The sequence below is a fragment of the Procambarus clarkii genome, chromosome 42, assembly GCF_040958095.1.
Source record: "Procambarus clarkii isolate CNS0578487 chromosome 42, FALCON_Pclarkii_2.0, whole genome shotgun sequence".
NCBI classification, from domain to species: domain Eukaryota; kingdom Metazoa; phylum Arthropoda; class Malacostraca; order Decapoda; family Cambaridae; genus Procambarus; species Procambarus clarkii.
The window spans coordinates 33,503,994-33,523,564 of record NC_091191.1 but is presented as its reverse complement, the minus strand read 5'-3'; positions in this window follow the sequence as shown (position 1 = coordinate 33,523,564).

Genomic DNA, 19,571 nt, shown 5'->3' with positions numbered 1-19,571 from the left:
GAAATAATTCTAAACTTGCTACCCGATTATTTTGTTTTGTGACTAAAACCCACCCTAAAGTGCCGACCCAGGGTCCACAAGTGTGTGCACCATACATGTTGCAGTGTGACAGTCCAGCTTCGCACACGGAGCCAACACGTTCATTGTTCCGTGATGCCCTGCCCCATGTCTCACGTAGTCATGCATGTTCTTTGGAGTTGCCATCCATTAAGTTGACCGAGTAACCTCGCATGTTCAACCACGTGTGGTAGTGAATGAGGTTAATGAGAAGAAGAGACCGGCATCTATGCAATCCATGAGTCAAGCTAGTGTCAGTGCAGCCAACACATCATCATCCAGCTATTATGGATGTGTGTTTGTATTGGGAGGGAATGTGTCAAGGCCGGCCCACAGTAAGTCTCTACTACTTTTCCCAGGGTTGCCCCGTGTAGATCTTGTTAATTAACTGACCGATTAAGTATACCTCCTTTCCAACCACTTCAGTTGAGTGGTAGAACAACTGAGGTGACCCACAAATGTCAAGATGTTTACCTACGTGGGAAGTGCTCTGGGTATTTGCTCTTTGTATAAGTGAATTAACATACACCACATATAGTCTCTCAGTGATGTATGTTTATTTCAATGATTAATAGATCATTGTGAAATTGATTTCAGTGATACAGTGATATTGTGTGCATTATTGATGTCATTGATGGTGTTACTGTGAATTTCTTGATATTGTTGTGTATTGCCCGAGTGTTCTGTTGGAACTCCAATCAGATGTCGTTAGGCAGTAACTGTCGGGGTGTTCACTATTATTCAGTTACTTCACTATTGTTCCGTGCAAGTGAGTAGAGACCGTGTGTCTTCTCATATCAACACCGTGGGAACTATTCCTGCTGTGTGTGATTTGTATGGTTTTGTTGAGCCACTCTTGATTAAAGTAATGTAAAGTTCCCAATGTATTAATAAATTTGCTGATAAACATTATTATTAGTTTTTGTCTTTTTGTCAGCATTTCCCTATGTACTGCCTCATACACTTATTCCACTTAATTATTGGGTACCGGTTCTGGGTATAGAGACCCCAAGTCATTTCTCTGGAATAGCATTTATCCATTGGAGTGAAGCTGACGACCCAATGACGAGTGATTCCTCATACTCGACTGGAGACAGTGTGGTGTGCACCTCTTCTCTATTTGAAATACAGCGAATCTATGTGGCTGCTCTCGCACACATTTTCTGTCAATTGATAGCTTCCAAGGTGACCACCATTGTGATTGGGGCTGTTGCATGCAGTTGCAATCATTGAAGAAATACATACCCTCACAACCAATAAATAAAATGAAGAAACAATGACCTTTCAGTCTGTCCTGGAACAATATCAAGACACGATTTGATAATGGCTCAAGACAGACCAAAACGTTGTCATTTCTTTATTATTTGATGTGTTGTTGGGTCATCACTGAGTTACACATTTCTCTACTGTAGTTTCTCACTTTATAGACTTCTAAGATTAAATTTCATATTCTTGGTTGGTGTCGTTTTCCCTGCCTTGAACAGCCTTGACCTAGTTGCAGTGCCACCATCTGTTGGTGTTCAGTTGTCCCCAGGTGACTTGATGGTTGTTCGAGCAGTTGTGTAGGGGGACTAAACTTTGCCTGTGTCATTTTTCCTTTGGGCAAGCTGTGGCTTTGGTAGTAAATTTCTGGGTGAGCCTCGGTGGCTTCCTGATCCCCTCCCTTCCAAGTTGTCAGGTGGCTGCCTACATTTTCCCCTAGAACTGAGCTTGGGAACACAAGCTGGCATTAGGCCACCTCCTTCCCTTTCCCCTCAAATGAGTGGGGTAGGTGGGGTGAGCAAAATAGCACATGTTTTGAGAGATTTTGATAGTTTGTTTACATAGTTGGGGGAGCTCTTTCAGCTGGTTTTGAGCCTTCGGTCTCTCCTGAATCCACCATTTGTTTGTTTTTGTCTCGCCGACTTTCTGGATGCCATCCCGAATGAGGTGACAGTAGTAAATGTCATTGCTCCCTGTGACTCTGTGATGGAGTCGAGTTCTGGCATCAATAGGCCTCTAGAACGTTACAGCTGATGTGACCCAGTAGATGGTAACCATCTCAGCATATAGCTGTAGGGAGCCACTGGGGCTCACCCAGAAATTGCATTTCATTACATTCAATGCTTGTTTTAGAATGTTAAGTAAGAGTTCAGTAGGGTTTAGTATTTTTCTAATAATTTTTACTACTAAATGTATACCAATATAAAAAATACTGGTTAAATATGATTAGATATAGTATGCTAATGCTAAAGCAGTCTAGAGTTTCATTAAAAGTTTTGAAACTTTGGGTCCGATTGCAAATTCTTAAAGAATTTATAGTTTTCCTTGTACTGTACTGAGGTTCAGATTTTCAAGGTTCCACTATATTTTAAGGTTGATTTTAATTTCAATGTGCTGTTATTTTAAGTGTGAAAAACTAAAGGCAGAATTTTAATATTTATACTATTGAATATCCTTAAATTTTACCTTGCCTTATTAATCATTTTCAATTCAGTTTGACGGGTGACTAATAACATGTACACAGAACCAACATGTAAAATGTGACAAATGATGAATATCTGCCCTCATGACAGGTTCTACACTATTCAAGATTCTTGATACATTGCTAGTCCAGATGAGCCAGAGTGTGTTCGTTCCTTACTTGATCCCTGTGAGAAAACGCCATGGAGCTCTCAGTCTCCCGATCCCAAGTCTCACCTTGGAGAAGTGGACCAACCGGGTGAGAGAATTATCGATTCCTACCGAGTCGGAAGTGGCGAATTCAGATAAGTATGGCTCTGTGTATAGATTTACATAATTTATATAAAATAAGCTAAGAATTAATAGGTATGTCTATAGGCATAATATATAAACAAAAATGATGGGCATTATTAATAGGTATTACATCATTACCAGATATTGATATATGCCACTGTGTCAGGAATAAAGGATTTGCGTGTAAAGTTGGTGTACATTAAGTGTTGATATTGCTTGATGCGCGTTTCTGGATGTAAATTGTTTGCTAAGTGACCTATAGCATTCAAATTCACTAGAAATTAATGTTAGAATACAATATATCCTTATAACTGCTATTCCCGTGTCTTCTAGTGTTTAATATTGGTTTTGTGCAATTGAATGTGATATCAATATAGCACATGATCAGTGTTACAAGATGAAATTAATTTATATAAAAATATGAAAGTAAAATGCACATTGCATAAAATTGTTTTATCGAATGTCATCAGCCAAGGTAACTTTATTTGTTTTACTCTGTGTGTGTGTGTGTGTGTGTGTGTGTGTGTGTGTGTGTGTGTGTAGGTGTACTCACCTATTTGTACTCACCTATTTGTGCTTGCGGGGGTTGATCTATGGCTCTTTGGTCCCGCCTCTCAACTGTCAATCAACTGGTGTACAGATTCCTGAGCCTACTTGGCTCTATCATATCTACATTTGAAACTGTGTATGGAGTCAGCCTCCACCACATCACTGCCTATGGCATTCCATTCGTTAACTACTCTGACACTGAAAGAGTTCTTTCTAACGTCTCTGTGGCACATGTGGGTACTCAGTTTCCACTTGTCTCCTTGTTCGCGTACCACCAGTGTTGAATAGTTTATCCTTGTTTACCCGGTCGATTCCCCTGAGGATTTTGTAGGTTGTGGTCATGTCTCCCCTTACTCTTCTGTCTTCCAGTGTCGTAAGGTGCATTTCCCGCAGCCTTTCCTCGTAGCTCATGCCTCTTAGTTCTGAGACTAGTCTAGTGGCATACCTTTCAACTTTTTCCAGCTTCGTCTTGTACTTTACAAAGTACGGGCTCCATGTGTGGTCCGCATACTCCAGGATTGGTGTGAGTGTATGTGTGTACTCACCTAATCCTATCACCTGTGTGTGTGTGTGTTTGCATTCACCTAATTGTATTCACCTAGTTGTGCTTGCGGGGGTTGACCTCTGCTCTTTCGGCCCGTCTCTCAACTGTCAGTCAGTCAACTGGTACTAACTACTAGCTAACTAGTTTTTTCACACACACGCACACACACACACACACACACACCAGGAAGCAGCTCGTAACAGCTGTCTAACTCCCTGGTACCTATTTCCTGCTAGGTAAAAGGGGAAGCAGGGTGAAAGAAACTCTGCTCATTGGTCTCTGCCTAGTCCGTGAATCGAACCCAGGCCACAGGATTACTAGTCCTGCGCGCTATTCACTCAGCTACCAGACGGAGCTGAATGTGTGTGGGTGTGTGTGCGTACTCACCTAATTGTACTCACCTAATTGTGCTTGCGGGGGTGGAGCTTTGGCTCTTTGGTCCCGCCTCTCAACTGTCAATCAACTGGTGTACAGATTCCTGAGCCTACTGGGCTCTATCATATCTACATTTGAAACTGTGTATGGAGTCAGCCTCCACCACATCACTTCCTAGTGCATTCCATTTATTGACTACTCTGACACTGAAAAAATTCTTTCTAACGTCTCTGTGGCTCATCTGGGTACTAAGTTTCCACCTGTGTCCCCTTGTTCGTGTCCCACCCGTGCTGAAGAGTTTGTCTTTGTCCACCCTGTCAATTCCCCTGAGAATTTTGTAGGTGGTTATCATGTCTCCCCTTACTCTTCTGTTTTCCAGGGATGTGAGGTTCAGCTCCTTTAGCGTTTCCTCGTAGCTCAATCCTCTCAGTTCCGGGACGAGCCTGGTGGCATACCGCTGAATCTTCTCTAACTTTGTCTTGTGTTTAACTAGGTATGGACTCCAGGCTGGAGCTGCATACTCCAGGATTGGTCTTACATAAGTGGTATACAGGGTTCTGAAAGATTCCTTACATAAGTTTCTGAAGGCAGTTCTTATGTTGGCCAGTCTAGCATATGCCGCTGATGATATTCTTTTGATGTGGGCCTCTGGGGACAGGTTCGGTGTGATATCAACCCCCAGATCCTTCTCTCTATTTGATTCTTGCAGGATTTCCCCTCCCAGATGATACCTTGTGTTCAGCCTCCTGCTCCCTTCGCCTAATTTCATCACCTTACACTTTCCCGAGTTGAACTTCAGCAGCCATTTTCTAGACCATTCCTCCAGTTTATCCAGGTCATCCTGTAGTCTCTGTCTATCTTCATCCGTCTTGATTCTTCTCATAATTTTTGCATCATCAGCAAACATCGAGAGGAATGAGTCTATACCCTCTGGAAGATCGTTCACATATATTAGAAACAGGATGGGTCCAAGTACTGAGCCCTGTGGGACTCCGCTGGTGACATCTCGTCACTCTGATGTCTCCCCCCTCACCGTTACTCGCTGTTTCCTGTTGCTTAAGTACTCCCTTATCCACTGGAGCACCTTCCCTTTTACTCCTGCCTGTTGCTCCAACTTTTTTAACAGCCTTTTATGGGGTACTGTGTCAAAGGCTTTTTGGCAATCCAGGAAAATGCAGTCGGCCCACCCTTCTCTTTCCTGCCTAATTTTCGTTGCCTGGTCATAAAATTCTATTAAACCTGTGAGGCACGATTTACCATCTCTGAACTCATGTTGGTGGTGCGTTACAAAGTTATTTCTCTCCAGATGCTCTACGAGCCTTTTCCTCACGATCTTCTCCAGCACCTTGCATGGTATACAAGTTAAGGAAACTGGCCTGTAATTCAGTGCCTCTTTCCTGTCACCCTTTTTGTATATTGGGACCAAGTTAGCTGTCTTCCAACTTTCTGGTAAGTCTCCTGTTTCCAGTGACCTGTTATACACCATAGAGAGTGGCACACTTAGTGCTTCTGCACCTTCCTTTAGTATCCATGGTGAGATTCTATCAGGCCCAACAGCCTTTGTCACATCCAGCTCTAGCAGACACCTTTTGACCTCATCACTGGTGAGGTCAAATTCCTCCAAGGTTGCTTGGTTTGCCGCCTCCTCATTTAGTGCAGGGGCTTCTCCTTGTTCTATTGTGAAGACATCCTGGAATCTCTTGTTGAGTTCTTCACACACCTCCTTGTCATTCTCTGTGTATCTGTTCTCCCCTTTCCGCAGCTTCATCACTTGTTCCTTCACTGCTGTTTTCCTCCTGATATGGCTGTGGAGCAGCTTTGGTTGGGTCTTGGCTTTACTCGCGATGTCATTTTCAAACTGTCTCTCTGCTTCCCTCCTCACTCTGATGTACTCATTTCTGGCCCTCTGGTATCTCTCCCTGCTCTCTGGTGTTCTGTTATTTCTGTAGTTTCTCCATGTTCTTTTACTCAGTTGTTTCGCTACCTTACATACCTGGCTGAACCATGGGTTTTTCTGTTGTTTTTCGTTTTTCTCCTTTTGGACGGGGATAAACCTGTCTGCAGCTTCCTGGCACTTTTGGGTGACAATATCCATCATGACCTGCACATTCTAGTCTCTAAGTTCTGTTTCCCATGGTATTCCCCTGAGGAAGTTCCTCATCTCGTCATATTTTCCTCTTCGGTAATTCAGTTTTTTCCCCTCCACTCCCATCCTTGGATAGGTTATCCCTACCTCCACCAAGTACTCAAAGGTCAGTACACTGTGGTCACTCATTCCTATGGGGGCTTCAACTGTGACTTCCCTTATTTCTGACTCATTCAGGGTGAATATCAAGTCGAGTCTAGCTGGTTCATCATTGCCTCTCATTCTTGTGGGTTCCTTGACATGCTGGCTCAGAAAATTCCTTGTTGCCACTTCCAAGAGTTTAGCTCTCCACGTATCTGCACCACCATGTGGGTCACCATTCTCCCAGTCTATCTTTCCATGGTTGAAATCACCCATGATTAAGAGTCTTGAGCCATTCCTGCAGGCAACTGAAGCTGCTCTCTCTATTATATTAATGGTTGCCATATTGTTCCTATCAAACTCCTGTCTAGGTCTTCTGTCATTTAGCGGAGGGTTGTAAATGACTGTCACTATTATCTTAGGTCCACCCATTGTTATAGTTCCTGTTATGAAATCTCTGAATCCGTCACAGCCCGGAATTTCCATCTCATCAAAACTCCAGTCCTTCCTTATCAGCAGGGCCACTCCTCCACCTCCTCTCCCTTCCCTCTCTTTCCTTACTATATAGTAGTCCTTTGGAAACACAGCATCTGTTATGAATCCTGACAATTTTGTTTCTGTTAGTCCTATTACATCAGGGTTTTCTTCTTGCACCCTTTCTGCCAGTTCACTTGCTTTATTGGTAATACCATCAATGTTTGAGTACATTACCTTGAAGCTCACTTTCTTATATCCAATTTCACCCACACTCCCTACAAGTGTAGGAGGATGTTCTATGGTCATTGCTACTTGGGTAGGCTCATCCTCCTGTGAGGTAGTTGCCAGGGGTTCAGGGGGAGGTGGAGTTCAGACGTGTGTGTGTTTGTGTACTCACCTAGCTACGCTTGCGGGGTTTGAGCTTTGGCTCTTTGGTCCCGTGTCTCCACTGTTAATCATCTGGTGTACAGATTCTTGAGCCTACTGGGCTTTATCATGTCTACTTTTGAAACTAATGTGTATATGGAGTCAGCCTCAACCACATCACTGCTTAATGCATTCCATTTGTTAACTAACCTGACACTGAAAAAAATCTTTCTAATATTTCTGTCTCATTTGGTTACTAAGTTTCCATCTGTGTCCCCTTGTTCGTGTTCCACCCATGTTTAAATGTTTGTTTTTGTCCACACTGTCAATTCCCCTGAGAATTAGGTAGGTAGTTATCATGTCTTCCCCTTACTCTTCTATTTTCCAAGGATGTGAGGCTTAGCTCCCTTAGCCTTTCCGCATAGCTCATAACTCACAGTTCCGGTGGCATACCTCTAAATCTTCTCTAACTTCGCGCGCGCGCGTGTGTGTGTGTGTATTCACCTAGTTATATTCACCACATTGTGCTTGCGGGAGTTGAGGTCTGCTCTTTTGGCCTGTCTCTCAACTGTTACTACTATTTTTTTCCACACATCCCCTCCCCCCCCCCCTTTCCAGGACACAACCCGTAATAGCTGTCTAACTCCCAGGTACCCATTTACTGCTAGGTAACAAAGGCATCAGGCCACAATATTACGAGTCCCGCATGCTGTCCCCTCAGATACCAGACCGCTGGTCTGTGTGTGTACTCACCTATTTGTGTTTGCGGGGGTTGAGCTCTGACCCTTTGGTCCCGCCTCTCAACTGTCAATCAACTGGGTTTACAGGTTCCTGAGCCTACTGGGTTCTATCATATCTACACTTGAAACTGTGTATGGAGTCTGCTTCCACCACATCACTTCCTAATGCATTCCATTTGTTAACCACGCTGACACTAAAAAAGTTCTTTCTAATATCTCTGTGGCTCATTTGGACACGAAATTTCCACCTGTGTTCCCTAGTGCGTGTGTCCCTTGTGTTAAATAGCATGTCCCTATTTACCCTATCAATTTCATCGAGAATCTTGTATACGGTGATCATGTCCCCCCCTAACTCTTCTGTCTTCTAGCGATGTGAGGTTCAACTCCCGTAGTCTCTCCTCGTAGCTCATACATCTTAGCTCGGGTACTAGTCTGGTGGCAAACCTTTGAACCTTCTCCAGTTTAACCTTATGCTTGACTTATGTAGTATACAAAGTTCTGAATGATTCCTTACACAAGTTGCTAAATGCCGTTCCTAAGTTGGCCAACCTGGCGTATGCTGCTGATGTTATCCTCTTGATATGGGAACTTCAGGGGACAGGTCTGGCGTAATATCAACCCCCAAGTCTCTCTCTCTCTCTGACTCTTGAAGAATTTCATCTCCCAAATGATTCCTTGTATCTGGTCTCCTGCTCCCTACACCTATGTTCATTACATTACATTTGCTTGGGTTAAACTCTAACAACCATTTGTTCGACCATTCCTTCAGTATGTTTAGGTCTTCTTGAAGCCTCAAGCAGTCCTCCTCTGTCTTAACCCTTTTCATAATTTTGGTATCGTCAGCAAACATTGAGAGGAATGAGTCTATACCCTCCTGGAGATTATTTACGTATATCAGAAACAGGATAGGCCCGAGTACAGTCCTGTGGGACTACATTAGTGACTTCACGCCAATCTGAGGTCTCACCCCCTCACTTTATTTCTCTGCTTCCTTTTGCTTAGGTACTCTCTTATACACTGGAGCACCTTACCAGTCACTCCTGCCTGTCTCGCCAGCTTATGTAGCAGCCTCTTATGGAGTACTGTGTCAAAGGCTTTCCGACAGTCCAAAAAAATGCAGTCCGCCCAGCCTTCTCTTTCTTGCTTAATCTTTGTCACCTGGTCATAGAATTCTATCGAGCATGTAAGGCGATTTGTCAAGTCCCTTCTCTTCAGATATATTACTAGGTTTTCTCACGATCTTCTCCATCACCTTGCATGGTATACAAGTCAAGGACACTGGCCTGTAGTTCAATGCCTCTTGTCTGTCACCCATTTTGTATATTGGGACCACACTAGGTGTCTTCCATATTTCTGGTAGGTCTCCCGTCTCCAGTGACCTACTATACACCATGGAGAGTGGCAAGCAAAGTGCCTCTGCACACTCTTTCAATACCCAGGGTGAGATCCCATCTGGACCAACAGCCTTTCTCACATACAGATCAAACAGGTGTCTCTTGACTTCATCTCTCGTAATTTCGAATCCTTCCAAGGTCACCTGGCTTACTGCCCCCTCTCCTAGCGCAGTGACCTCACTTTGTTCTATTGTGAAGACCTCCTGGAACCTCTTGTTTAGTTCTTCACACACCTCTTGTTTAGTTCTTTACACACCTCTTTGTCATTCTCTGTATACTTGTCCTTGCCTGTTCTAGGTTTCATTACATGTTCTTTCACTGTTATTTTCCTCCTGATGTAACTGTAGAATAGCTTTGGTTCAGTCTTGGCTTTGCTTGCTATATCTTTTTCATAATTTTTCTCTGCTTCTCTTCTCACACTAACATACTCATTCCTAGTTTTCTTGTATCTTTCTTTGCTTTTTGGTGTTCGGTTTTTTCGGAAGTTCCTCCACGCCTTTTGTTCAGTTTCTTTTTCTTCCATGCATGCCCTATTAAACCATGGATTCTTCTTCTGCTTCTCGGATTTTTCCTTTTGGGCCGGGATGAACCTGTTTACTACCTCCTGACACTTTTGGGTGACATAGTCCATCATGTCTTGTACAGCGGTCCCTTGATGTGTTGGCTTAGAAAGTCTCTTGTTGCCACGTCCATCACCTTAGATATCCATATATCTGGTCCTCCATGTGGGTCTCTGTTCTCCCAATCTATCTTCCTGTGGTCAAAGTCTCCCATGATTAGTTTTCCAGATCCTTTCCTGCTAGCGACAGAAGCCGCTCTCCCTTTATTATGTTAATGGTGGCATGTTGTTTCTATCGTATTCCTATCTGGGTCTTCTGTCATTTGGTGGTGGGCTATATATGACTACGACTATAATTTTTTGTCCTCCAGTTGCTATAATATGTGTTATGTAGTCACTGAAACCTTCTCAGCCCTGAATAACCATATCCTCAAAACCCTATCCTTTTCTTTCCAGCAGATCTACATCACTACCTCCTCTTCCTTCTCTCTCTTTCCTCACAACACAGTAGTCCTGTGGGAACACAGCATTTGTTATGGTTTTTGTTAGCTTTGTTTCTGTGAGTGCTATTATGTCTGGGGTTTCGTCTAGTACCCATTCTCCAAGGTCATTTGCTTTATTTGTCATCCCATGTATGTTAGTTTACATTGCCTTGAGGCTCACTTTCTTCTGTCCCTTCTCATATCCCCTTCTTGGTGAGTGCTCTGTTGATGGGGGAAGCTGTTCCATTGGTGTGAGGATTTGCGGTGAATAACAGGGTCTCAGAGGATTCTGGGGTGAGGGGTGGGGGTCAAGTGAATGGGAGACAGGGAGGATATGGGATGAAGGGGAGGGAGGACAGGAATGAAAAGGGGGTGAGGGGGGGGACATGGTGGGAGGAGGGGAGGGGTAACAGGGTTGGAATGGGGTGAGGAAGAGTTGGCTGAGAATTTGAGTGGGGCAGGAAGGGTTTGGGGTAGGGGGAGGATTCTATGCAGAGGAGAGTGGTTGACTTGCCAGTAACACCTTTCAGGTGTTACTGGGTTGCTGGTTGTGGATTCCCTCTTTACCTGTGGGGATGTTGTGTTGGGGGCTGTGATTTCTTGGTTTTCTCTTCTCATCCTGCGCTTCATTCTTGCTTCTGCTGCCATGGCTGTCTCCTCCCTCGTCATGTCCCTCTGAAGGAATACTTTTCTGGAGGGAGCCCCTATGGCTCCCCGGAGCTATTCAGGCTGATATGCTAATGTAAGACTATGGCATCAGTCATGTGTATGGAGTTCTTAGGGCCTAACGGGGACCACGGCCAGAACCTTGCCCCCTCAGAGAGGCAAGGGAAGCAATGGCCTATTGAAGCCTCCGTGTGGTTGGAAGCATTTTATGTCTGCCATCAACCGGATCAGGCACCCAGAAAAGGTAAGCATCCCAAAACAAACCCCTATCCTGGTGAAAATATTGCTACCAAAATCCAACCAAATGGATAGAACTCCCACAAGAGAAACGAGCAAACTAGTGTGACGTCACCCGCTGCCGCCGTCTGCGCAGTTCTCCCCTCCCCAGGAGGGGGAAGGGGGAGCCCCAGATCTACCGCGCCGGCGACCCACACCCCAGTTCTTGAGGCTGATGTTATAGGCAGCAGTTATGTGCTCTAGCTCCAGACTTTTACGGCGTTGTGCCTTGAGTGTGGCGGCTGTTCTCCAGAGGTGCGAGAGCCAGGAGTTACTCTTCAGTATTCGGGCTGCATTTTGCTGGTGACTCAGTATAACCAATCTGTAGTAATGATTTTCGGTTACAGGCTGCACAAGCGTTGCATTCTAGGTTCCCTTTGTTGCAACGTGCTCAGTGTTGGAAGTTTCCAACATTGATACATCTCTATTGTATCACAATACACTACTATTATATATTAACCACAATATCAATTAACCTTACTAACTGTAATACTAACATAAATTTATATTTCTTTATCTGCGCATTAATTGCTGAAATTCTCACGACATCGAAAGACAGGATTGCGTCAGATAATGTCTATCTAGACATATTTATTACCAATATGTTAGAGAATTGAATATGGTTCTCTACTTTTATTAGTATTCTGTATAATAATTAATTACTGATAATATAACTCCTAATGATCCACTAACCGAGAGTTATCGACTAAGATTATCACTAAATAACAGTTTTATCTGTTATATACGAATGCCATGGAAATATTTCCCATTTCTCGTTAATAAGGAAACGGTGTTTAATCAACACTATCTAGCGAGAATATGAACAATATAGTTCCCTACAATTGCAACCCTATTCTTTTAAAGCATTACTTGAGTAATTACACAGAAACGAATTCTCCTTGATTACTAAATTCTATTGTGAATGCGAGGAGGGGGTTGAGGGACGCTTGCGGCGAGCCGCCATTATTCCTCGTGTCTGACTGGCGATTAGGAAGGGAAGCGCGTGGTGGTGGTGTGACTGAAGATTTTCCAACATTAATTACGTTGCAACTCCACCAATAGTCACCAATTACCTCCCCACGTGTTCTACAGTGCCATACCAGTTAATAACGCATCAACAATTAAAGTAATTACGCCTGTAATTACGCGTACACGGCAGTGGACGCCTGGGACTGGTTGACGCGGTTTCGGCAGACTTTAGTGTTTGACACGCTCACGTTAAGTATACTATTCTTGTTTGATGCATCACTCCAGATTGTGTATTTGTGGGTAGTCTGTCGTTACGTAGCAAGAACAACAACAAAACGTTAGTTTATTTTCTTCATTTATTTCAATTTCAATGAATATTGAAATAATTCATAGCCTAATAAAATGTTACTTAATTTTCCCTGATTGCAGCATGTAGACGAGGAGTTAACAAGTTGTCTCTCATCACTCACGATATTCTCCATGGGTTCCTTCTTTATTGGGATTTTGTGATCACGAGGACGAGTAATGAAACGGAATTACAGATGTCGTCCTTCAGCTAAAACACCTTTTTTCGTATAAATTTAACTAAGATTATTATTAGTTTCTATATAAATTCATATATAGAATATTTACAGTGAATAAGCTAATGCCAGAATTTATGGCTTAGTGTTTAATGTGTTTTACTCTTATTGTTGCTCAACATTTCATAATCTTTCAATATATTCATTATTTTATATGTCATATCTTTGAATCTATATTTAGTTCAGATTTGCCATGTTACTAAGACAACAATGAACTAGTGACGAACCACACTGGTTCCTAGATATATGTGAACTTCTAGAAATACCCCCCCCCCCAATGTTGATATTTGAGAATTTGACTTTAATTAATTAATAATAGACTATTCATTATCTTCAAGTGATTGTTAAGTTAAATCTCGTACATAGACACTGGTTCTATAGTGTCAATCAAATAATCTCCTTTATTCGTTTTCCTTCTTTTCTCAACAGTGGGTGGTCTTTCGATTTATGTTAATCATAACAATCATATAATTTAATATATGAGTTAAAGCCCCAGATACCCAACATTTTGGTCCTTTTCGAGCTGGATACATACCAATTAACATAAAACTCTATATCAGTTCTTAGAGACAAACACAACATTTTGGTCTTATCGAACCGAACACATACCAATTAATAGCAGAATCGAACTATTCTAATTAACCATAACTAATCACTGTGTGAAGTAATCTGGACTAACCACATTTTATTATTTGTGACTAACGGCAGTGTACCACATAAGTTAGCCTAATTCACACCAATTTATTTGCTGTTTATACCTCATGTATAAAGTAGCACTAGTGGGACACAGTCAATTACTCACAACACTCAGACGTATACCTCACACTGAGGTAAGAATCTTCAGGTCACCAGGAGCAACAGCTCACTATTTCTATAATAACTCCACATTAACACCTGCGTTAGATTGGCCTCACCATCTAACTATTATTTATCTAGGTGGTAATGACATCCAGCCTACTCGACACCCAGCTGAGGTAAATCATCTCCTTAAAACATTAATTTCCTCATTTAAACTTGTCAGCAGTTCAGTAGTGTTCACATTAGTGGAACCTCGCCAACTAAGCAATAATAATCATTGGGGAGTGAGTCCAGAATATTACCAAAGGGCTGCCAAATATATAAACTTTCGGCAGAGTACGATTGGATGCCACTTACATTCAATTTACAGCCAGACAATACAGGCAAAACCTGGCAACAGATAGTGTACACCTGTCAGGTGAGTCTAGTTCACATGTAGTTGACAAGTTAGTCAACACAATCAACCACCATAAAAGGCTGTGGCTAGCAAGCCAAAATTATCTGTATATATTTGTATTTTCACTTGTGTGTGCAAGTGCACATTTATATAAATTATATAATCTAAAAAAACAAAAACACAGCACAACTATATATTCACATTATTGCACCATAAATTAATTTATGCCAACCATCATTAAGTAGGAATTTAGGCTGTGATTGTGCTGAGTTTTGCAAAAATGCAGACTAAATAATTTAGTAGTTTCTTTAGCAGGAATCCTTTCAACTAGTCTTGAACTAGCTAGTAGTGCATACATTATTCATTCTTGTTCTGACCCTACTAAGGGTGGGATACAAACTTTATAGATACAAAGGGTGGGATACAAACTCTGATTAGAGTATATACATATAAAATTATTTTGTGTATTCATTATTTGTGTGTATGAATTTTGAGTGCTGCTGAATGATCACTATTACATCTAATGGTGATAATGTAGAGCTAGCCAGAAGAAAATCTAATGGTGACATTCAAGCACTGCTCAAAATCCTTAGCTACTTATTGTTAGGTCGGTACACTTAACCTCGAATGAGGAAGAGTGCAATTTAGCCAGACTAATTTAGGCTATATCCAATTTACTTGTCAACTAATAATCCAAGCTACATTAGCAATACTTATTCAAGTCCTATGAAACTTGGACCTAAAGCCACCATGGCTACTCCTGAACAGTTAGGGAGGAACCTATATTAGCCTTAAAGGTCATTTAACCAGAATGATTAATAAGTCTGATACTTTGTCTAAAGCAACTCCCATTGATTACCATCAATTAGAAACATCATAGAGAGTAGCTAAACTCAAATTGGATCAAGTCAATCTACTATCCAGTCTTATCTTAACATACTAAATGCAGCTGAAACTGATCCTGATGAAATAGATCAAACTCTAGCAGAAATTTCTCAGAATGAAGATGAGACTCAAGATAAACCTAATGTACTATCCAATATAGTAAGTCAACATAAATCCAATGCAAATAATACTATGTCTCAATCCAGTATTCAATTACCTGAGGTTTGTCTGCCTACTTTAGTCTTTCCTACATTTGCAGGGTTGGATGAAGAAAATTGGGACACATTTTGGACTTCATTTGAAGTTCATATACATAAAAAAAACTTATCCTGACAGAGTTTCTAAATTCTCTTACCTGATCAGTCTTCTCAAAGGGGAGGCTAAAAAGGTCATAAATAACCTAGCTCTCACTGAGAGTAATTATGAGGAAGCTATAAAACTACTAAAGTTGAATTATTGCAACAAGGAGTTGAGTATAGCTAACCTGTATTACCAGTTACTGGATCTGAATGCACCGAGTAACCGACCAGACTCACTTCAAAGCTTCAGGCTAGAAGTAGAGTCTCTAGTGAAGGCCTTAGGTACTAAAGTTGATGTACCAGCCTCCGAATGGTCAATTAAGTTACTTTTACAGAGGAAGTTACCTCGAAATATTTTAGCAGAAATCTGCTCACACTGTAAAACTGAGTTTCTCTCTCTCGAGCAAATATTCTAGGGACTAAGAATAACGGTTAACAGGTTGAAAACTCATGATAAGATTAAACCTGAGTCTAAACAACCTAACATTGACAGCTCAGACAAACCCAAATCGACTATGAACAAGTCCAATAAATTCAAACCTAGGACTGCTCCATCCACTGGGAAAAGGAGTGGTAGCGTAGGTATTTATTCAATATCTCCCACTGACGTTACAACTGATGTGTCGACTAAGAAGACAAACTCAGCAAGAGAGAGAAAGTGTCTGTTCTGTGAACAAGAACATGTCACCTATAAGTGCAATGTCTATACTAACTTTAATGCCAGGATTAAACGGCTGCAAGAATTATACAGATGCACTAAGTGCATGGTTTCTCATGACCCCAGTAAATGTGTAGTACATCTACGGTTGTGCAGTAGATGCAACAAAGGTGTGCATCATTATGCCTTATGTAGAAAAACTTCTTCACAATCTGTGCCACCTAGGGAGGATTTTATGAATTCTACCACAGTACAATATTGCAAAGTACACAAAGAAATCAATATACTTGCTACTGAGTCAGGCAATAATACTACTCTGCCTACAGCTCAACTTAAACTAATTGATAGGAAGTCTAGAGTTAACACTAGAGGTCTCTTTGATCAAGGATCACAGAAAACATTCATCACACAACAATTAGTCAAGCAGTTGAAATTAAAACCTGCCAAGAGTGTGAAACTGAATATCTCTGGGTTCTTGACTTATAGTAGACCTCGTGAATACCAAGTAGTCAAGGTGTTAGTGAGACTTGGATCTTCCACTAGTCCGATACAAGCGGTGGTAGTAGATAAACTTCCTTCAGACCTGCAGGTCACAGGACTAGCTCGCACTGTGAGATATCTCAGATGTAACCGCATGAGGCTAGCGGATCACAAAATAAATTCTGACTGACTCACAGACGTTGCGAGGCAGTCGTTGTGGTAATAGTCAGCGCCTAATAGGCGCTGACTATTATTACAAATTTATAACAGGATGCACCAGAAAACACGGAATGAATTTGTTGTCATCTGCTGGAGGCAAATTGCTTACTGGAACAATACTTTTCCAACAAAAAACTGTGTCCACCAACAAACTAACAATTCAATAGTGGCGTGACTAGGCTTGGAACAGTCACCCCTACATTTCAGAGAAATATCTGAAGATAATGAGTCTGATCCACCTATATTTCGTCTGTGGGACTTAGACACTTTAGGTATTGTCCCTGATAAACCAAGCCCTGATGATACGTGGACTTACCAGCAATATCTGGACACAGTTGTCTATAAAGACAAACAATACTGGGTGAGACTGCCATGGAAGTTGAATCATCCACAACTTCCTGTTAATTATTACATGGCAGCCTCTCAATTACAGTCTCAATTAATACGACTGAAGAAACAGCCAGATAAATTGAACATGTATCATCAATTAATTCAACTACAACTCAACAGTAAATTTATCAAAGTTGTTGATAATGATGACCGAAAAACAGGTCACTATTTACCCCATCACGCTGTGGTGAAAGATTCATTGACGACACCAGTACGTATTGTTTTCAACTGTAGTGCCAAAGTGAAGGCGAACAGCGTGTCCTTGAATGAATGTCTCCAAACAGGCCCTAGCCTGACACAAAGGCTACATAACGTATTGTTACGATTCCGCACTGGTATTTTCGCTTTTACTGCTGATATCAGTAAAGCTATCCTTAGAGTAGGATTGCAAGAGGAGGATCGTAATTACACCAAATTTCTCTGGATTAAGGACCCGCTTGATCCTGACAGTGATGTCGTAACCTACAGGTTTGCCTCTGTGCTATTCGGTGCGACTTCTTCCCCGTTTCTACTTCAAACCACATTAGATACACATTTGAAGAAATCAGACAGCCCTTATAAAATGGAGATTAGTGACAACTTGTATGTAGACAATTTCCATGAGGCTAACCATGAATTGCTAGGAGCCAATATGCCACTACAATCATGGGCCTCGAACAACAAATCATTAAACCAGATAATCGAGAAAGAATTTCTGGGTTATCGGGTACCTAATCAATTAATAGTTCTGGGCATGGAATGGAACACATTTACCGACGAAATGATTGTCATGTCAGTACAAACCAATAATTCAACCCTTTCCATGAGAAAATTACTCTCATATGTCAGTCAACCATTTGACCCTTTGGGCTTACTTAGTCCTATTTTAATAAAGGGCAAACTCCTCATGCAGGAATGCTGGCAGAAACATATGGGATGGAATGATCCGTTGCCAATTGAGTTGCAAGATAAATGCCAAATACTCACAACGGATTTAAATCAATTTGGTGTTTTGAAATTTCCTCGTAATGTTTCAGGACAAAACTTACCCACAAATTTGTACGTCTTTTGCGATGCCTCTGGCAAAGTGTATAGCGCTGCAGCCTACTTAGTCAATAATGAACAATAAATTTTACTCACATCCAAAGCAAGAGTTGCTCCCATCAAGAAGAGATCTTAACCTCAAATGGAGTTAACTGCATTGCTGGTGGGAGTAAGATTGGCTCATTGCCTGACCAAGACTCTGAACAATATACACTTTGGGGAAATCGTAGTGTTGTCATACAATGAGGCAGTCTTACAATGGGTAAGAAATAATAACAATAAAACTCCCTACGTTAGCAATCGTGTTAGGGAAATCCATGAATTATCTGCAGGATACAAATTCAGACATGTCCCCACCAAGGACAATCCTGCAGATTACCTATCAATAGGCTTAACATTAAAACAGCTAATCAAGTCTTCGATGTGGTTTAATGGACCTTCATGGCTTGTTAGTGGTCAGTGGCCCAAACAGAAACCACAAGTCATAATGACCAGTATCACTACTCCCATGAAAGACCCAGAACCTCATTGAACCTCAGCTATTAATCCTTACAATTATTCCAACTTGAGTAAGTTATTAAGCGTGACAGCACATGAGTTTGACTTTCTTGCTAAGATAGAAATCAGGCATAAGTTTCCCAATCCTGTCCTCTACTGGATCAAACGTGCACAACAAGAGACGTATGGAAGTGAATATGAAAATCTTCCAGGGAAATTAACCAAGTCTCTAGGTATCTGGTATGATACCAACATTCATAATATATTAAGGTGTGGAGGATGTCTGCTTCACGCAGAAACTGATTTGGTTACAAAGAATCCGATCCTTCTACCACGTCACCACATTATTACGAAACTTCTAGTTTTACACCATCATCAATATAATACTTTACATGGTGGAGTGTTAGACACTCTCACCGACTTGAGACAAAAATATTGGCTTCCTCAAGGTCGTCAAACTGTCAAATCACTCATTAAGTCCTGTGTGATCTGCAAAAGATACGGCTCTCGTGTGTCCTTACCCAGGACCTCCACCACTCCCTAAGGAGAGAGTAGTCCATCTTCGTCCCTTTGAGACCACTGGTGTCGATTACACAGGAGCCTTACTTCTCACTGGCACTCCAGATAAGGTACCAGTGAAAGCTTATATCTGCCTCATCACGTGTGCAACCACACGAGGCATACACCTCGAAGTGACTTCAGACATGAGTGCAGAAGCCTTCATCCAAGCTTTTCGTAGATTTGCAGCTCGCAGATTCTGTTCCAAAAAAATGATATCCGATAATGGTTCAAATTTTGTGGCAGGAGAAGCCTGCCTATGAGAGATATGGAATCATCCACAAGTGCAGTGTGTCATGCAGAGACGACAATGCCACTGGAAATTTATAGCTCCCAGAGCCCTCTGGCAGGGTGGGTTCTACGAACGT